This window comes from Spinacia oleracea, chromosome 6, assembly GCF_020520425.1.
Source record: "Spinacia oleracea cultivar Varoflay chromosome 6, BTI_SOV_V1, whole genome shotgun sequence".
In the NCBI taxonomy this organism is placed as follows: Eukaryota; Viridiplantae; Streptophyta; class Magnoliopsida; order Caryophyllales; family Amaranthaceae; genus Spinacia; species Spinacia oleracea.
The window spans coordinates 95,228,297-95,242,878 of NC_079492.1; the positions used below are offsets into that span (position 1 = coordinate 95,228,297).

Below are 14,582 nucleotides of genomic sequence, written 5' to 3' on the forward strand. Positions count from 1 at the left end.
TTATATGCATGCAGATGAATAAGACCTAGAATAACTCTAAGTGTCACTCCAAAGATTCGGGATTTTGGACAATTGTACTTGTATTGTTATGGGGAGTTTCAACCCTTTCGAATTTGAACTTATATCAACATTTACAACCTGTTGGAAATATTCCGGAGGAATTTCAACCTATTCGACTTTGTAATTGTATCGGGATTGCAACCCGTTGGAAATGTTTGTAGAGGAGCTTCATTCTTTTGTACTAGTCTTATATGCACGCGATGCGTGCGGGATTATAAAAACTTAAAATTGCATTACAACCCTAAATGTAAAATTAGATTAAAAAAATGTTTACAAAGTTCATCAAGCGAGATGTCTTTGTCGAGTTCCATAAAAAAAAGCAATGGTGAATAGTCACCCGAATGCATCCACATGAGAAGAAGGATCTTCTCCAATGAACATTGTTTTGTCATGCTGAGAGAAATGACATCTGCGGAGCATAAGAGAGACATTGAACCAATTAAATATGCTAGTATATTTTTCCCTCTGTCCAAAAATAACAACCAGATGTTTTGAGAAACGAAAATGTAACTTTATCAGGAATTCAACGCAAATAATGCAAGTACAATTTCCAAAATTTCACTTAAAAATCATACCTCGCAGCTCAAATAGCGTAATTAATGTTATCTTAGGCTATGTTTGGTTAGAAGTTCTTACAGAATCTTAACCAAGATATATTAGTCTAACCAGTATAAACATTTGTTATGATGAGTTCATGTTCAGTATAAAGCATTGCCTTAAGAAGTAAGCAAAAATAACCTTAACTGGCAGTTCATTTATTGAAAAAAAATCAGACGGAATGAATAAATGATTTTGCAAGTAGAATAAGTTTCAAGATCCACTGAATGACATCATTATAATAATCACGCAAGGTGCAGCGATCAATCCATATATGCTTAGAATTAGGTTTGATCTGAATCCCATCTACATCATATCATGCCCCCTCCCACCTTTAACTCTAGATTGCATATTATCACACGCTGACATTCCTTTAGCCTTAGCCCTTTCCCAGTGAACTTAATTCTCTGCCCACGACCACCAATCATCTTATAAGATGACACATTCAAGTATGACCTCAATTCAATTGTACCTGAAATTTCGAAGACAGTCCAGAGTGGTTCCTTTATCCGACACGCTTCTCTTAGTGATCCATGTCCATCATCTAATTAAAGCAACACCCAGAAACTACAATTACTATCGTATCAACAACTTGTCACAACAATTCTCAACCTCATAGTAACAAAAATAATCCACATAAACACCTTAACACTCAAAATCCCTTATCAAACCTAACAATAAAGAGTAATTTAGTTTATTAAGAGCAAATATTAATGAATTTCACATTTGTAGAAAACTAAAATGACACTTGTAATTCAACCCTCAGAGATAGATTAATCTCTCCTGCCCTTAACATTCTTCCTACCTTTATAACCCCAGTAATTTGGTTCAACAATTTGGTTCAACAATTTAATGTTAGATTGGATCAGTATTGACATTCATCATCACATCAGATAACCATTCACCAAACAAAGATAAACCAAGACTGATTGGCCAATAGAAGGAGTTACCTCAGCAATGCAGAGGTCTCTAAGAACAGCTGCAATGGCACACACTGCATAAGAATCGCAGTAGAATAAGCAGATAAAAATATAAAGCATCACAACAATTGCAACAGACCAAAATAGTGATTAATGAAGCTAGTTTTATTCAATTTCCATCTATGTTATTTCATCTATCATTACAAATAATTCACAGGCTATCATCTAAGCTGAAGACTAAATGTCAGACAATCATCGGTAGTTGAATCATCTCAGAACTGACACGGCCCTCTTCTCAAACGGTTCTGAATCCATCTTGTTCGAAAATTCAGTCGCAAAGTTCTGAAGTTTGACGGTCCTGGCATGCTCGTCTTCCCAGATCCATTTTTGATCACGAAAGTTGAGAATATTCATCTTTTAGGAAAGTAGGACATCCTTCATCCTTGACTGATTGAGACCCAGAATGTCTAATTGCTGGTTGGTCCCTTACTTGTCTTATATGACTTAGCTTAAAATAGTTTGACATCGACCAATTAGTATCCCCAATAGTCAGTTGTGGTTTCAAGCTGAGTTTCTTTTGTTTATATCATATTTTAGCTAACATATCCCCAATAGTCAGTTATGGTAATTTTGTGTCTATTAGAATAGTAGTCAGTCTATTTTGTTTTAGCACTCACATTTTAACTAACCAGTTCTGACACAATTCCTTACTAATACAAAATCAACCTAATTCAACCCAAAATGTATAATTTTTCCATCCATCAGACACCGAAACAGAAATCGAAATTTCAACCAACTAATTGCAAATCGAAATTCAGGTCAATAAACTGTTTTACACACTAACACCAACAACCAAATCTGTGAACGAAGAATGTTTGTACCTGCAGTTCATCATAAAGCCAACTCTGTGAACGAAGAATGAATACAGAAGAACGTTTGTACCTACATTACATCATACAGAAGAATATCAGTCTTATTGGGACTAAAGCATTTCAAAACTACATGGCTACATCATCTTACAGTCATAAACTCAATCTTTTCGACTACACACACTTACAATTACAACAACAGGAATGTACTCGTCACCAAACTCAAACCAAAACCACACTAATTATTGCAAAATTTCGCCCATTACGAATCATAAGGCAGTACAATATTAACCTTCTTCAATTAATCAAAGAAAAGATTGCAACAACAATGTAATGAAACAGCAAGTCACAGCATAAAATTATTGAATAAATTATGTAGCAAAAACGTAAAATAATGCAACCATGTGACTATAAAGGCATGTTCATAGAAACGGTGAAACCTTTCATGATTTCTTTCAAATACCAAGTGACCACCCATATTCTTTACATTCCCTAAAGATCTAGTTCTCTTTGAATCTATTAGTTTGACATGGATATGAATACTTTTGTTATTGACAACCTACAATGCAACATCGAGACAGTATATATAACTGCCTTTATCAGCCATGAACCACAAATATAGTAATACAATGATCATCACACAAATTTACCCACTGTAAAATTATTTTTTATCAAGAGATTAGGTAAGTATCTCATCAAACAAAAAAGATAACAGGCCACAACTAAAAGCTTCCCCAAACTTACTACGCCTGCCTACCTAAACAATTAGTAACCTTAAAATGAATCAGGAAACACCGTGTACCCCAACTGACATCAATATCTCTCTCGCATTGAAACATGACATAAATGCAAAGTCAACCCTAAGTATCTCAGGTCATATCAAGTAAAGGTCCCTAAACATGACTAATTCAAGAGTAAATCAATTACAGTTGTGATAAAGCTAGAAATTCTGTATGCCCTTTGATTTAAACAGGATAAATTATGGGTTACCTGCACTCATAGTTACTATATAAGAGTCGGAATTTGGGCAAAAACTGGGGAATTTACTATAAATAACTAAACAAAATTGTGAAAGAAAAAATAACAAACCCCACGAAAAACAAATAGAAGATCAAAGAAACAAATATTATTAACAAAAAAGTTAATCAAAATTGGGGAATAGAAATGGGAGATTATTGAAAATTACCAATAGGAGAGGTGAGATAAGTTGAAAGTGAGCGAGATAAGAAGAGATCCTTCTGCTTGCCATTTCAAATTATTTCCGAAATACTCGAGCTCGGTTGCTGCATCATTTCGCACCCAGTTATTTTGAGAGAAAACCATATCAGGGCAAAATCAATTACGGAGTATAATTTAAATTTAGATGAATTATTAAAATTACCGACGGTACGAAGCTTGTGTTGAACGACCCATGATCTGACTGATTCCATGGTGGTCTTGTATTCTTCCGCCATTTTTAAGATGACACATTCAAGTATGACCTCAGACAATCCAGAGTGGTTACTTTATCCGACACGCTTCTCTTAGCGATCCAGGTCCATCATCTAATTAAAGCAACACCCAGAAACTACAATTAGTATCATATCAACAATTTGTCATAGAAATTCTCAACCTTAACGTAACAAAAATAATCCACATAAACCACCTTAAACACTCAAAATCCCTTATCAAAGCTAACAAAAAAAAGTAATTACCCAGAAATCTAAACACTTCACATGGATAGTCAATAGCTCAATTGTTAATAAAATCAAACAAACCCGCAACGAATGGATAGTCAATAGCTCATTTTAGTGTTAATAAAATCTAACAAATTCAAAGAAAATCAAGAATTTACTAATATCCATCAAATGATATCCATCCAAAATTATACACCAATGGAAATACAAATATGGAAAATTGTGTTCAAGAATATTTAAAATAATCTTATTTTCAAATGATACTCAAAACTTTCTCCAATCAAGATAGACTGTAAAATACTCAACTTGCTGCACCTTTCTCCTGTGTACCGGCTTTGATTCTTCTCTTTTCCCCCATTTATATAAAAAAAAATTATAATAATAACTGAACCTTCAAAAAATCAAAAGCTTCAGAAAAGAAATAGAAGAAAAGAAAATACCCCAGTTTGGAAGCTTTTTGCAGCTTTGGCGAAAGCTTGAAGAACCAGGATCATCTGTACAACAAAAACAAAGTTAATAAAAATCACAGTAATTCGAGAATGAGAGAAAAAGATCATGGAATGATGAGAAACCTTCAGGTCGACAAAAAAACAGGGTTGAATTAATCTGAATCACCCTTTTTCTGAATTAATCAATCAGAAAATTGAAATCAAATTAAAAATTAAATTAAGAATGGAAGGGTAATAGAGGTAGGTGAAGTTTACAAATGAAATCAGGAAACCCTAAGTGCACCAGTAATTGAAGCGACGGGGCAATAACCCGACTCGGAAACCCTAGCTGAGTTGCCGTTAATTATGCCGCCGAACACAAAACCACCCCCAAAATCTAGACATCTTGTAATCGATAATTCAACCCTTTTCTAAATCCCTAATTTAGATTTCCCCTAAAAAATTAAAACCCTACTTTCGAAATATATTTAATCTCCAATTTCAGAATTTATTTCACCAAAACAATCCAGCGATTAAAAATTCTGCAAGAAGTTGAAAGTTTTGCAAGAATTTGAATTGAATTGAAGTAAAACCCTAAAACCAGATTACGAATCAATCACTGAAATGGAAAGAGTGGAAAGGGAAGCTTGAAATTAAACCTGAAAGGATGAAATGGAAGGTGAGCCGCCATCGCCGCCGCCTCCAATGAGCCATCACCCACCATCGATTTCTATCTCCTCCATTATCGACCTTCAATCCGTTCTTATCTATAATCGAATCCCCTTTCCTAAACCCTATTCGATTATTTTTTACGGAAGTTTCAATTTGAATCTCTCTCCTTCAATGAAAAAATTTCCTTAGAAACCCTAAAACCCATTTCCGTCGTGGCTGTTGAGGGAGACGCCGCCGTCGAGGCGATCGAGGATAGAGTTGATTGAATACCATCTTTGCGGGAGAAGTCTAACCCTAGAAATGCAGTGTTGTTTGGTGAGGGAAAGGTGAGGAGAGAGAAAAGTGGGAGGAGGAGAAGGGTTCAGCAAACACATACACCGAAATAGGATGAGAGATATCTGAGGGCATTTTCGTCATTTAGTTTGGGGACACGAAAAGTTAATTTACAAAAAAACCCTCAGGAGTTGGCTTATATAATAGAGATTAAGTGAATGCTATTCTTTTGAACAAGAACTTGAAATATTAAAGAGGGAGTTTCAACCCGAGATTTGGACTTGGAATATTTTAGGGGAATTTCAACCCGACATTTGGACTTGGAATATTGCAGGGGAATTTCAAGCCGACAATAGAACTTGGAATATTTTAGGGGGATTTCAACCCATCAATAGAACTTGAAATATTTTAGGGGGATTTCAGCCCAGCAATATAACTTGGAATATTTTCGGGGTATTTCAACCCAACAATAGAACTTGGAATATTTTAGGGGAATTTCAACCCAACAATATAACTTGGAATATTTTAGGGAGGTTTCAACCCAACAATAAAACATTAAATATTTTAGGGGGATTTCAACCCATTCGGAAATTGAGATTGTATTATTTTCAACGGATTTTCAACCCATTGGGAATGTTTTTGGAATTTGTATGGGGTTTGGATTATTTCAAGGGATTTTCAACCCATTGGAATTTTGTATTATTTATGCGGATTTTCAACCCGTTGGAGGAGATTGAATTTTGTATTATTTCAAAGGATTTTCAACCCATAATAGAACCTGGAATATTTCAAGGGGATTTCAACCCATGGGAATTGAATTTGTATTATTTCTAGGGATTTTCAACCTATTGGAAATGTTTTTGGAATTTTGTATTTGAGAGTAATGGTGGGCAAGGATCTTTGTAACTTGAAATTGAATTTGAGACTTGATTTTTATTTGAAGCTTGAATTTGGAATTTGAAATTTGAAAAGGGAAGTTTTTTGTATAGAAGATGAGACTTTGAAGATTTGAATTTGAAGTTTAAAGGTTTTGGAGTTTTTGAACTTGAAAACCCGGCATTATGCCGCCATGGGTTTAAGACATTTGAAATTGGGATTGGAGGTTGGTTTTTAAGGGTTTTGAATAGGAGTTTGGAACATGAAAATCCGACATTCCGCCATCATTGATTTGGACATTTGAACTTGGGATTTTGAACATAGAATTTGAACTTGAAAGTTTGACCTGAAAATCCGACATTACGACGCCGTATGGATTTTGTGAAACTTGGATTCGGAAATTTGACTCGGAAATCCGGCATTATAACGCCGTTGGATTAGGTTTTAGAATTTGGCATTTTTGTGTCAGGCGTGTTTAGGGGTTTTGGAATCAAATCGAGTGGCACTCCTAGAAGACCCTAAATCGGCGATTTTAGATGCATGAGGTTTGAATGATTCTCCTAGGGGTTAGGTTTCCTAGTTGGAGGCTAATGGTTTTGGCAAAGCTAGAACTCAGGGTTAGCCATTCACGCGTGCAAAGACGCCCACACAATGCACAAATAGCACATTGTCACACTAGCATGAATATGAATGCGACATGCAAAGTTCTCAACCTAAGGTCGATCTATGTTTTGTATGATGCAAGTGGTCGGCTTAGGAGGCAAAAGGTCCTTGACAAAGAGGCGGATCCGGTAACAAAGTACCTCTACCCAAGGGATGTGTTTGTTGGCGGACGAACTCCTTGCAAGATGTCAGGAAGATCAAACAAATGTCAAGGTTCGGTGGGCTCGGAAGTGGTCAAACACTTTGGTCGGGAACCATTTGCAGAGTTACCACTCCTTTACCCTTGGGGCTAGCCCGAATCTAAAACACATTCGTATGGGCGAAGGTACAATTTAATTTTGCACAATTAGTATTTTTGAAAAAATTCATGAGATGCCTAGAATCACAATTGTATTTGAATTTTGTATTTGAAAAGCCTACCTTTCGGCGTTCGTTTTCGAAGTTGGGAGCGCTATTTCTTAGTTCAAAATTTGAGCTAAAATCCCATTCGAACTTTTGGCAGAATGGGCAAAGGGCCACTAGAGTCCACTGCGCCAAATGCAGACAGCAGCGCTAGGCGCTATACCAACACCCAACGCTCCTGCCTGTGCTCAGCGCTTGAGCGTAGCAGTGGAAGTTTGATCAAAATTGGTTGCTTGTTCGAATTTGAAGTTTAGGACTCCCCATTTGAGTCTCCAGATTGTAGGGTTTTTTTTGTGATCTCTTGTAGTGGTATTTTTTGTATTTTGTATAGCTTGTCATTGAATTTTGTATGTAAGTTTTGAGAGCTTGATAAATCTTGTTTAAGACTCATGAGTATTTTGTAAATCTTGTAAATTTTGTATTTTGTAAAGCTTGTCATTGGATTTTCAACAATGAAGATCTGGGAAAGAGAATATGCAAGAGAAAGGGGGTAGAGGGGAGACGGAAAAGGGCTTAGCATTTTAGGTCATAAGAATGACGGTGTTGCACCAAAAAAAATTAGAAAAAGAAAAGGAAAAATAAAAAGAAAAAGAAAAGATATTACTGCATCGCGCATCTGTAATATGTGATGCAAATAACAGGTCTATTGCGTCGCTTAATAAGGCAATTTGTGACGCAAATGACTGAATTGACCTACACGGGGTAAATTGCGTCACATGTTAGTTAAATAGCGACGCCAATGATAATGTTTACCCAAATTAGTTGCTATTGCGTCGCTCATTACAATGTGCGATGCAAATGTACCGACGCAATTATGCATTTTTGTACTAGTGTCACCAAGGTCTCACACTTGTTCAATTTTTCAAGTGTGTGATCAACTAGAGTTAACTTGATCTTCTCAATCGCACCCCTAAAAGGGGAGCCAAATTCTAGGTTCACACAAGTGATGTAATTGAATTTTGAACATAGAAAATCAAAGCTCAAAATATAAGAAAGTGCGCAAAATACCCCTACGACTTTCAAAATTTTGAACATTGATGGAGTCTACACCAAACAAGTTATAGGGTACGGTTTGCAAAGACCTAGTATGACCCGGGGTAAGGCATTAAATCTTGAAACCGAATGTGTGAGATTCGGGTACGAGAACGAACCGCTTATTTTGGTAGGCTTTAGAAATATATTCAAACACAAGACAACGATTGTTCTGCGAAATCCTAATCATGGCGCTAGGTTGGTTGAATCATGCATTTAGAATCATCAAAATTGCTACTTGTATGTGGTCACTTTTCATTAAAGTTAATTCAAAGAACCTAACCCCGGTTTGTCTAAAAATGGGTTAACTTTTAATGTGGGTTAGAAACCAAAGTTCTAAATTGGAACTTGGTTCGTGGGAGGTGAGGGCACGAATAGGGAGCAACGAAGGAGAAGGGAAGCGGTGAAGAGGAAGGAGAGGGCTGGTGGCGGCTGGGGCTTGGGTTGATTGGCGTCGCAGGATTGCGCCAGAAAGGTGACGGTGGTGGTGGTTGTGCAACGACGACATAATGAGGAAGGGGAAGAGTGAGTGAACAGGGGAGAGAAAATAGGGGAGTTTGAGAGGGGGTTGTTTTCCGGTCAGTTCAGGAAGGAGGGAGGGGCGGTTCGACGGAGAAGGTGGGTGGGTTAGGGATACGGCGAGGGTGGTTGGGATACTAGTGGTGCAATAGGGGAAAGGAAGAGGGGGAAGGGGAGTGCGGGCCGAGGGGAGGAGAGGAGAACAAGGGGGCATTGGGTTGGGTCTTTCGCCGGAGACGGTGGTGAAGTTGAGTTTGTTAGTGGTAGAGGAGGTGACAACCTTAGGAGGTGTAGGTGGTGGCTGGCGGTGGTTTCAGTGGCGGAAGTTACTGCAGGTGGTGGTGGTTTTAATGATGAAATTGAATTTGAAATTGGTTTGTTATTGAAATTAAATGTAAAATTGAAGCTGATTTTCTATACATGTAGATTGAGAATAAGGAGAAATCCTTGGGTCCAAGGAATGAACAAGGACTGAATTGATGGAAAAGGGGAATAAAGACATACGTGAAGAGAAAGGAAGAAGAAAAAAATGGCAATTTTTGCTCTTGGTGGCATTTTGGTCATTTTACGTAGTTAGGCAAATTGTCCAAAATTCGTTGGTATTATTAGGAATTGATAGAAATAGAAATCCTTAATTAAAAACTAAGTTTAGAAATAATTATTTATAAAATATCGTAAACATAGATCAATTTTCGATTATGAGTTTATCGTTTAAAATATATCATAAAAATGTTTAAAATAATGAAACTTAATTATTTCTAAATATTTAAAAACGAAATTTAGTTAATAAATATTTTTAATTTTAATAAATCAATTTTAAAAATTTGGGGTATTACACCCTTACACACTTAGAAAAAGTTTTGTCCTCGAAACTAGATCTCAGTTGAACTTGGATTAATTGCCATTCTTCGAAATCATACAAGTCATACCTAATCGTTTAATTCGTTATACAAACATGATGGAATAACATTATAATATAATTGTAGGGGGTTGTTTTTCCCGCATCGTGGTTTTGTATTCCCCTACGGGTTTTGTAAATTTTGAATTTCGAAGGAGTCGCCACCAAACAATATTTAAGGGTCCGGTTTGGAAAGACCAAATTTGACTCTTGTGGATAAGGCATTGAATCTTAGAAACTAAATGGGTGAGATTCGGGCACGGGAACGAACCGCTTATTTGGCAAGCTTTAAAAGTATATTCGAATGCAAGACAAGGATTGTTTTCGAGAAATCCTAATCATGACACTAAGTTTGTTGGAGCATGCATTTTAGAACATAGAAATTGCTACTTTTATGTGGCTACTTTGCTTTAATGTTAACTAAATTAACCTAAGGTCGGTTTGTCCAAGAATTATCTTTGTTAAGCGTGATGTAACCTTTTGTATGTTGGTGAATTTAGCATGTGAGGTGATGAAAGCAATAAACATGTAAAGCATCATCCCAAGAAATAGAGGAATTATTGAAATGCGTACAAAACCACATCACCTTAAAAAAGGTGAGTAAAGAATGCGAAATTGAAATTGCAAAAATAAAGGTGCGATATTGAAAGTGCGTTATTGAAATGCGATATTGAAAGTGTGATATTTAAAGTGCGATATTGAAACTGTGATATTAAAATGACGATTTTGAAGGTGCGATATTGAAATGACGATATTGAAATTGTATTATTGTACTTGAGATCCGAACGCCAAACAACTACTTAATAATAAGTGTGCCCGACACGGATTCAATTCTCTAAAAATCTCAACTTTAGATAAGTTAACGTTGCTCATCATAAAGCATCCTTGATTTTGATTATTGAAATAGAACTTGAATATTAAACTTGAATATTGAAATAAGGAGACTTGGTTCTTAAAGATTAGACCTTTTAATGTTAAAAAGGTCTCACCTTTAATATGCTCCATAACTTTGAAGCTGATTCTAGTTTAAGGAGTAATTATTCTCCCTTAAACATCATAGGAAAATTGAAAATATAACTTGTCTTTGAACATAAAAGATGAATGGTCATCTGTTCGAGTTTGGAAAAGGGTTTGCACTTTTCCAAACATCCTTGAACTTTGAAAAGATTTGTATTTTGTAAAATTTTATGGTGATTGTTGTAAAGGAGAAAATTTTCAAGTATGAAAGCTCATCACTTTACTAATCATTTTCGAAAATTAAGCTTGAATCTTGCATGTTGATATTGAAAATGTGCTTAGAAAATCATTTGGGAAGAGTTTCAAGAGTGAAAACCTCCCTAAAGATGGAACTTTTGAACATATTTCCTAGTTAGTAATGAGCATGAACTCAAATGACAACATCCTTGGAATTGTATATTGAGTTTTAGAAATGTAGAAGAGTAGAAAACATCATAATGATTTGATTAGGGACTCGGAATTACCTATTTAGGATTAGGTTAGTTTTCCGGTTAGTGCTCCCAATTGCTTAAGTATTTTGGAAATTGTAATGGAAATTGTAGATTTGAACTTGAATTTTGTATTTGATTTTGAGAGGAAAATTTGAGATTACGACGTTCTATTAGAAATATGCCTCCTGAAATTCTTAGGAAATGAGGGTTTATATAGGGGATTAAGCGGCTAAAATCCAAGAACCACCTGCGCCTGGCGCAGGTCCAGCGCCTGGCGCAGGTCCAGCGCCTGGCGCTGGTGACGTGGCCCAGAATCCGCCAAAACAAGGACGATGACACCTTCCTTGAATTGTTTTGTATTGTTGTACCTTTGTACAATTTGTACGAATTTGGCACATAGTGTTTGCTTGGAGGTTAAGGATTGGGTTTGCGTCTAAAAACATGTCGTTTTTGAATTGGGATTTCGTGTTTGGACTTGGTTTTACGGGATGGAGCTCGGCATACTCAGTTTTGTGGGTCGACGCCGGATTTTGGATTGCTTAATGTGATTTTGACTAGAAAAGGCCTTGGAAAACCAATGGAGAGGTCCATTGGGTTAGATTGTGTTTGGATTTTGAAATTGATTTTTTGAAATTGAATTTTGTACCGAGTTCCAAAATGGGAACGCGCTCGGAAATTGGACTTTGGATATTGGATTTTAGCATACATTTTATCAATTGGGACTTCCGCACGGAGTTGCACAACCACCTAGCAAGGATAATAGTATCGTCATCGTCCCATTAGGGGAGACACAAATTAAGTGTCTACAGAATCCCCCACTTTGACTGAGCGTTCGATTAGGAAAGCCAAAGTCAAAGTTTTCGAATAGGGACGGAGAATATTTAAGATGATCTGCAATCAAGACTGTTCTTTGTACGCCGGTACCTGCGCAAGACAAGTGTTAGAAAAAAAAAGGGATAAAGTCTACCTCCCGGTGGTTTTGACGACTCTGATTTGTATTTGCATTGCTTTTCCGCCCTTGACTTGGAAAGGAGCTTGGCATCGAAAATTTTGAATTTTTAATCTTGAATCTCGAATTTTGAATTTTTGAATCTTGATTTTTGAATTTGAATACCCGGAGTTAATCCGCTTGGCTTTTGCAAGGAGTTCTGTCTGAGGCTTGATCCGCTGGGGAATATGTCCACTAGGGAAAGAGTTTTTTTATTGACTCTTAGAATTTTGAAAATTTTATGGACTTTCTCGGAGCTTCGGTCCGCTGGGAGTTGAACGCTTAAATCCGGGAATTTTTCGGACTTTGTATGCTTGAGATATTTATCTGTCAATGCCGGAAAAACAGATGTAATACCTCGTATTTTATAATAATTATAAATATATTTTATTATATTTATAAAGCATTTTACGATTTTTAGAATTTATTTCGTATTTAAATATTATTTAAATGTATTTTAATTAATTAGAATATTTATTATTTTAATTAATTACGAAACGAATTTAATTTTCGAGTCGGGAAATTTAATGGGTCGCAAGTAGTTTTAAAGGTTTGGGTTTTAAATGAAAAGTCCAACTCATTTTATAAATCGAGCCAATCAAAAGAATTTAATTCTAAGCTTAAGGCTAGCCCAATCATTTAAATGCTAAGCCTAATGTCAAAATTCCAAGCCTAGCCCACTAGGGATATGAGAGCCTATAAATAGGACTCTCCTCATTAATGAACCCCTTATTTTTCACTAAGCCTTTCCTCTCTTGCTTGCCCCACACTCTTTCTATCCTCTCTCTCTTGTCCGGGTCGCAGCCCGCACAACACGAGCACTTGTGTGCCCTCGTGCCTTCGTGCCCTCGCCCTCGTGCCCTCGTGTGTTGTCGCGCCCAGCGCCCAACGCACTCCCTCACTCTCTCTCGCGCCAGGGCCCAGCACTCCCTCACTCTCACTCGCGCCCGGCGCCCAACATTCCCTTCTCGCCCTCTCGTCCCTCTCGCGCACAGCGCCCAGCGCCCAGCGCTGCTGTGCCCTCGCCCTTCGTCCCGCGCGCCCAGCGCGCTGCTGTGCCTTGCTCGTCGCCCTTCATCTGCGCGCACACACGTTGTGTGTGTGTGTGTGTGTGTGTGTGTGTGTGTGTGTGTGTGTGTGTGTGTGTGTGTGTGTGTGTTTGTGTGTGTGTGTGTGTGTGTGTGTGTTTGTTCAGTTCGTTCAATTCTTTCGCCCAATCACAATTTTCGTGGTTGTTCCGTGCTATAGGCCGGATTGGTATACTTCTCTTCTTCCTTACCTATTCTATTTCAATTCTGTATTTTAAATTATATTATTATTATTGTTTTGAATAATTAAAATGCTGGAAATCGGTTGTGAACACCGTGCTTTGAGGATTTATATGTTTTGATTCATGAGGCGTATTTTAATTATTAAAGTATGAATTTTCAGATTTGTTTAGTGAATAAAGAATTGATTTTTGAGATGTTAAATTGGTTTTATTGGAAAATTCAAGTTAGGGTTTTAACCTAGACTTAATGGGTCAATTAACTAGCATAATTGGGTGATGAATTTAATTATGATAATCAATTATATTTTCAGATTTATATAAAGGCTTAAAGTGTTGATTTTTATTGATTTTAAGGGTGGAAAAAGTATGTTTTCATACTAGGGATTAGTTTTACAAATTGAGACGACTATTTTATTAAAGAACGATTGAATTCTAATTTTTAGCAAGGTTTAATATTTTATAAAGTTGCTGGAAATTTAATGAACATGGAAATAATTAGAGTTTCATTATTTTGATGATAGGAGGTGATTTCTATGTAAGTGATCGTTTTGCAAAGTGGCCCCTACGCTTAGGTATTCAAGGTACGTACAAGTCTAGGGCGACCACACTATTTTTCAAGGACATTACATGATTGTGGTGATGTGAATTATATTATGTGGATTCATATTTGTTTTGGTGAACGATCATGTGGATTATTATATTGGAATTATTGAATTATTGGTTGAACAAGCATGTTGGGATTATTATGAGTATGGATTTCATTGTCAATCATGTTGTTCAATATTTATGCATGTATGGTTTGTTTCACATGCAAGAGATGAATTATTTATTGTTATGCTATTGTACGCGATGTCTAGCATACTTTTGAGCCAATTATTCGTACCACGTTGTACTATTTATTTTGCCACATGTGAAGGGTTAGCTCACGTAAGCCACCGCACATGTAGGGTTCAGTTGGGAATATTTTATATGAAATGAATTAGGATTTGTC

The 14,582-nt window shown here is 36.6% G+C and overlaps 1 pseudogene; it reads right to left on the bottom strand.

Annotated features, from left to right (window-relative positions):
• Window positions 1–338: 338 nt before the first annotated feature.
• Window positions 339–1,196, bottom strand: LOC130464432 (probable pectate lyase 4; annotated as a pseudogene).
• Between the last annotated feature and the right edge of the window lie 13,386 nt (window positions 1,197–14,582).